The following is a 6672-nucleotide window of genomic DNA, read 5'->3' as shown; positions in this document are numbered from 1 at the left end:
TTATATGATTTATTTTATTAGGCAATTCCTTGTGGTTCGACATAACAATATACTATACTACAATTGAATCTGGAAAGAGGTGTAAATTGTAAAATAGTAAAGTGTTATCAATAAATTTATTTGTTGAAAACACCTTTTAATATACAAAAGTGATGAATCTAACTTACTAACTTTTATTTATTGTTATTTACTTTCCGCATTTTATTTATTCTTTAATACCAACCTTCCTGAAGGAAGAAGTTTGGTTTGTTAATAATATGAATCGTAAAGGGAGTAAATAAATAAAAGGTCACTAAATTTATTATTCTTTTGTTCTTTATTTATTTATTTGTATCTAAAAACTAACTATTCATCACTTTTATATATTATAATACCATTAAACCGATGTTGGAATTTATTCTACAAAATCGAGAAGGTATTCAAAGGTACTTAATAATTATGTAATAGGTAATTGCTTCGATACCATTATATCGGCGTTAGAATTTATTCTAACAAAGCCGAGATGGGGCAAAGAAAGAATGACTTATTGACATGATTACTAAGAAAGTAAGTTGTAACTGGAATATTCTTGAAACCATTATACTGGCGTTGGAATTTATTTCAACAAAGCCGAGATGTCGAACAAATAATAAAATCGAGTTCTCTTACTTACAAAAGGAACATAACGAAAATGAGAGTATTAATCTTTCAACAAATTGACACTACTGTCAGGATGATTTATTGAGAGAAGAAAACTCCCAAATAAACATCGAATAACGCTTTCAACAAAGAGATTTGGTCGACACCATTCTCTTTATCCGTAGATTAGATAATCATATTTTACTTGTTCAAATATATGTTGATGATATAATCTTCGGATCTCCTAATGACATCATTTGTAAGGAATTTTCTAAGATGATGCAGGGTGAGTTCGAGATGTCGATGATGGGTGAGCTGACCTTCTTCCTTGGGCTTCAGATTAAACAAATGGAAAATGGCATTTTCATTCATCAATCGAAATATTGCAAGGAATTTCAAGGAATTACTAAAGAAATTTGATATAGAACAATGTAAAGATGCATCTACTCCTATGGTGTCCTCATGCTATCTAGATAAAGATGAAAAGGGAAAAGCTATTGAGGTAACCAAATATCGTGGGATTATCGGATCTTTATTATATTTGACTGCAAGCCGCCCGATATTATGTTTAGTGTTTGTATGTGTGCTAGACTTCAAGCTTTGCCTAAAGATTCACATTATATTGCTATTAAACGCATCATGAGATATTTAAAAGGAACAATTCATATGGGATTATGGTATCCTAGGGATGCCTTATTATCCTTGGTAGGTTACTCTGATTCCGACTTCGCTGGGTGTAAGTTGGATCAAAAGAGCACTAGTGGGACTTGTCATTTATTAGGAAGTTCCTTAGTGGCATGGCACAGCAAAAGCAAGCCTGTGTTGCTTTGTCCACCGCAGAAGCGGAATACATCGCCGCTAGCGTGTGTTGCAGTCAAATCCTTTGGACGAAGCAACAACTTAAGAACTTTGGGCTTAAACTATAATAGATCCCCATTAAGTGTGATAATATGAGTGCCATCAACCTTTCCAAGAATCCCGTTTTGCATTCAAGAACCAAGCATATAGAAATAAGGCATCATTTTTTACGTGATCATGTTCAAAAAGGTGATGGTGTGCTAGAATTTGTAGAAACCTCTAGGCAATTAGCGGATAATTTCACCAAGCCCCTCTCACGAGATGCCTTCTATGTTCTTCAAAGAGAAATAGGAATCCTTGATGAAAAATATCTTGATTGAGTTTATGTTATTGCCTTGCATGATTATTTGCCTTGTATGCTTCAAAATGAAAATATGTTGAATGCTAGTTATTCCTTACATGATCCATGATTCTATAAATAAGCTCTATGTATATATGTGACTATTAAATATTGCCTTCTATGTGTTAGAAATCTTGGCATGCTTTTAAACATCCAAAACGCTCTTGATTTTGTAAATCTGATGCTATTTAATCGATTAAGGCCTTATTTTAATTGATTACCTAGGTGCAATTTTTTAAAACCTGTTATTTTTAACTCAGATTAATTGATTAAGTCTGGTAGTTAATCGATTAATGGCACCAGTTAAATAGAAACAAAAGCGTTTCTAGGCATTTTTCAAAACCTCCCTCATCCCCTTTTCTCTCAAATCTCAGAGGATCAAATTCAATATCAATCCAAAACTTTAACCTAGCCTAAAACTGAATACTCCAACCCCATTCCACTCCATGAACCTTCTTCTCCATCATTAATTTCCTAGAAATCCGTTTACCCCCAATTCCAAACCCTAAGTTAGATTTTCCGTGAATCCTTCCATTAAACCTCCAAATTAGCTCGGTTTTCAGCTACTAATGAAAAGAGGTCGTGCAAAAAAGGATTAAAACAACCGCTCAATGTCCACCACATGCTCCAAAAGCCGTATCTTCGAATCAACAAGTGAGGCAGGACCGTGGACACCCTTATTACTCTTTGATTTTGCAAGAGACTCGGTTATTCAAGTTTCAGGGAAGAAAACCTACATACATAAGGTATGCCAACTTAACTTGGTTAGTGGAATAAAACTTTGATTTTTCCCATGGAATGAAAGAACAAAGGCCCTTTTTGGAATTGAAAGGTAACATTTACCCTGCTCTAGTTAGGGAATATTATGCGAATTTTAGATACAAGGATGGGAAGTACTGGTCTATGATAACTGGAAAATTATTTGAGCTGAAAGATGACATATTCATGAATGTGGGTGGATTATCGAGTAATGGTGCTAGTTTAGGAGATTGTGATTGGGTAAACAACTCTTTTGATAATGCTGATGTGTGTAAGTCGTGTTTGAGGAGACCTCAATTATATATTCAAGGTGAATTGACAAAAGTTGGGTCATTACTCATTGAGAATAGGCTCCTGCACTATCTGATTGCATACATATTGATACAAAGGAACACAAATCATGCACAACCTACCGTGAATGATTTGAGGTTCATGTATACCGTCAAGGAGAATGTGATGATTAATTGGCCTGAAGCGATCCTAAAGGTCATGTATAGTGTCTCTACATCAAAATCGAAGTTGCTTCCCTATAGTATTTTCATCTCGCGCATTATTGACTATCTGAATATTGATGCTTCCGATACTATTGTTGTGGAATGTTCTGATAAAGATCATTTGATTGGTAAAAGTTTGATTCACAAGATGGGTATCTACAAGTATGGCAACACTTGGCAATACCAGGAGTATTTCAACACTGTGAAATCGACCCATTTGGTGAGGATGATCAAGATGAAGCACATGAGCCAAATGCTACAACTCAGGGGGAGTCGTCTGGAAATGCAACACGAGAACCAACCGTTGGACAAGCTCACTTGGATGTTATGGAATAGCGTCTTAACAACAGGATGGGTCTTCGTTTTCAGTCTTTAAAGGATACATACCATACTGATTTGGAGAACTTTGAGGAGCGTCAGAATGCCTACATAGAAAATCAATATCAATCCTTGAGGAACTTTGTTCAGACAACTATTGATTCACAAAGCAAGAGGTTGTGTGCCGAGTTCAACAAGTTGAGCACCCTCATCAAGGGTGGTGGTGGCACGATCATTCCTGAGGACAAAAACCTTCCATCTCATCCCTAGTTAGGAGACCTTACATCCTTAAGTTTATCATTCATAGTTTATGGATTATGTTGATCCTTGCTTTCCTCTTGAGAACTTCATTTTCTATTTTGATTTTGCATTTGGATTGTAATAGCTAAAATACTTCTCTTTTACTAAACTTGTATTGGTATTATGCTTAAATTGTACCTTGTTGTTTGCAATTGGAAGAAACGCCTTACTGCTTTCAAATTGTCTATTTCATGCTTAATGGTTAATTATGTCGTAAATAGTATGGATTTATGTTTAATGGATCTTGGTCATGTTTTATGTATGTACCCCTATTGATTGATTAAGCCTGCTATTTACTGATCAATTACATTAATGCTTAATCATTCCATGCTTAATTTGAATTAACATATCCTTTCATGCCATTAAATCACTTTTGTTGTTGTTTATTTTTAATTTAATCGATTAGGCTCTGGTTTTAATCGATTAAATCGTGTAAAAATGAGAATTTGTGTACTTTTCTTACAACTGGTTGATTAATTAAACGCCCAAAATTAATTGATTAATTAAAGTCTATCTTAACCATAATAACTCTTCTGACTTTTGACTAGAATTGAATATTCGTATCTTTTTGATAATGTCAAAAGGGGGAGAAAGGTTGCTTGTTGTGTTTGATTTATTTTTTAGGTTGTAATAGCTTCCTTAGTAATCATTGGTTACCTGAGGGGAAGAGCAAGCGCTTCAACTTTGAATTCACAACCGCTATGCAAATATACAACATCGTCATGCTATTTCATCAAATTTAATGTGGTATTTGATGTGGTGTTTGTCATCATAAAAAAGGGGTAGATTGAAAGTGCAAAGTGTCAAGGAGTTCACTAACAATGTTTTGCCTAAGTTTTGATGAAGACAAGGAATTAGTTAAAGCTTGAAGATGTCTCAACAATCAACATGCCTAGAACTCATCGGTCATATCTAAACTAGGTTATATCAATAGAGTTATATTTCTAAGTAGTGTGGGATGTGTACCTTAGTTAGTGAGTCTGGGTTAGGTAAACCTAGATGCAAGTCTCACAAGCCATTATTATTGATATATCATATTCATGAGGCATATAATCTAGTTTATTATATGTTCATGTATTAATCATACATGTTATATGTGCATATTAGGTATAATATAATTGCTAAAACATGTATAGAAGTCAAGCATAACATATAAGTAGTTTACCATTTAATCACGTACTGTCATATGCTAGTTAATCGATTAATGTGGTGACTTAATTGATTAACGTGTTTGTTTTCTGTTATAACTATTTTACGTTTTAACTGCGTAACTCAAAATAACGGTTTGAAGGGTCAAATCTGTTTTGTAGAAGTTCTGTTAAATTGTAGAAACGTGTAGAATTGCATATTATTGTTTAGGAACTATTAGAGAGCATAATTTTCGTGATTTACTGTATAATAGGCAGAAGAGAGATGCATGTGTGAGAAAGAGAGATTAACATGCTTGGTTCGTATTGTTCATGATGTATTGCATGTTGTTTTCATGGGCTTAATCTCATTCATTCTTTCTTGCATGTTCGTGCATTCTTTTTAGAGATTTTAAGAGAAAGATTCTGCGTTATATGTTTTGTATTAACTTGCATTCATTCATGATGGCTTGTGTTACTTGAGTGTGGGTTAATCTTTGAGTTTTCATTGTTGTAATTTGAGCATTTTAGTGCTTAGTAAAACTCTGTTTTTGTTTACTGTTTTGTACTTTAGGTTTAATCTCTTGGTGTCTTACCACCATTAATATTGAGTGAATCTTCACCAAGGCTTGGAGATCTTGAATTTAGAGCGAGGGTCTTGGCTGGGGCTGGATCGCGAGAAAGGTTTTCTCAGGCAATAGGGATAGTCAAACTAAGGTTAGAGGTTCTTGAAATTCAAAAAAGAAGCGTCTAGAGTCTTGTAATTGAATTGATGTATGTGACAATACAAAGTTTTCAATATAGTGAAGAGAAATCTCCCAAGATTAGAAGGGGAAGCCTGGATGTAGTTTGCAAATGGACCCGCAAACGAACCAGGATAAAAATCCATTTGTGCAAGCTGTTCTCTCTCAATCTCTTTTATAATTCACATTGTTTTAATTCGTGTTTTGTTGAAAGGGCAGTTCGGTGTTTATTTTAGGTGGGAGTTTTCTGCTCTCAACAAATCGTCCTGACAGTAGTGTTAATTTGTTGAAAGAATAATACTCTCATTTTCGTTATGTTCTTTTTGTTTGATTAAGAGAACTCGGTTTTACTCTTTGTTCGCCATCTCGGCTTTGTTGAAATAAATTCCAACGCCAGTATAATGGTTTCAAGAATATTCCGGTTACAACTTACTTTCTTAATAATCATGTGAATAAGTCATTCCTTCTTTGCCCCATCTCGGCTTTGTTAGAATAAACTCTAACGCCGGTATAATGGTATCGAAGCAATTACCTATTACATAATTATTAAGTACCTTTGAATACCATCTCGATTTTTGTGGAATAAATTCCAACATCGATTTAATGGTATTCTAATATATAAAAGTGATGAATAGTTAGTTGTTAGATACAAATAAATAAATAAAGAACAAAAGAATAATAAATTTAGTGACCTTTTATTTATTTACTCCCTTTCGGGTTCATTTTATTAACAAACCAAACTTCTTCCTCAAGGAAGGTTGGTATTAAAGAATAAATAAAATGCGGAAAGTAAATAACAATAAATAAAAGTTAGTAAGTTAGTTTCATCACTTTTGTATATTAAAAGGTGTTTTCAACAAATAAATTTATTGATAACACTTTACTATTTTATAATTTACACCTCTTTCCAGATTCAATTGTATTAGAGTATATGGTTATGTCGAATCACAAGGAATTGCCTAATAAAATGAATCATATAAACATGTCAAAGAACAAATAATGGTTTAAACATATTTTGATGGTTTTTTGGTTTTATTTGCACATAAAGAAATCAACAAGAAAAATAAACTAAATATTCACAAATTCTTGAGGAGACAAAATCTTTTTGAGTAAGG

At 33.5% G+C, this 6672-nt stretch overlaps 1 long non-coding RNA gene across 1 annotated transcript in view; it reads right to left on the bottom strand.

The window, feature by feature from the left end:
• LOC109356485 overlaps positions 1937 to 6672 on the bottom strand; it is a 16244-nt gene continuing 11508 nt past the window's right edge. Inside the window, exon 3 of the long non-coding RNA XR_002108738.1 lies at positions 1937 to 1949. This is a non-coding gene — a long non-coding RNA (uncharacterized LOC109356485). The remainder of the gene's footprint in view (positions 1950 to 6672) is intronic.

This window comes from Lupinus angustifolius, chromosome LG09, assembly GCF_001865875.1.
Source record: "Lupinus angustifolius cultivar Tanjil chromosome LG09, LupAngTanjil_v1.0, whole genome shotgun sequence".
NCBI classification, from domain to species: Eukaryota; Viridiplantae; Streptophyta; class Magnoliopsida; order Fabales; family Fabaceae; genus Lupinus; species Lupinus angustifolius.
This window is presented reverse-complemented; position numbering and strand designations above follow the sequence as displayed.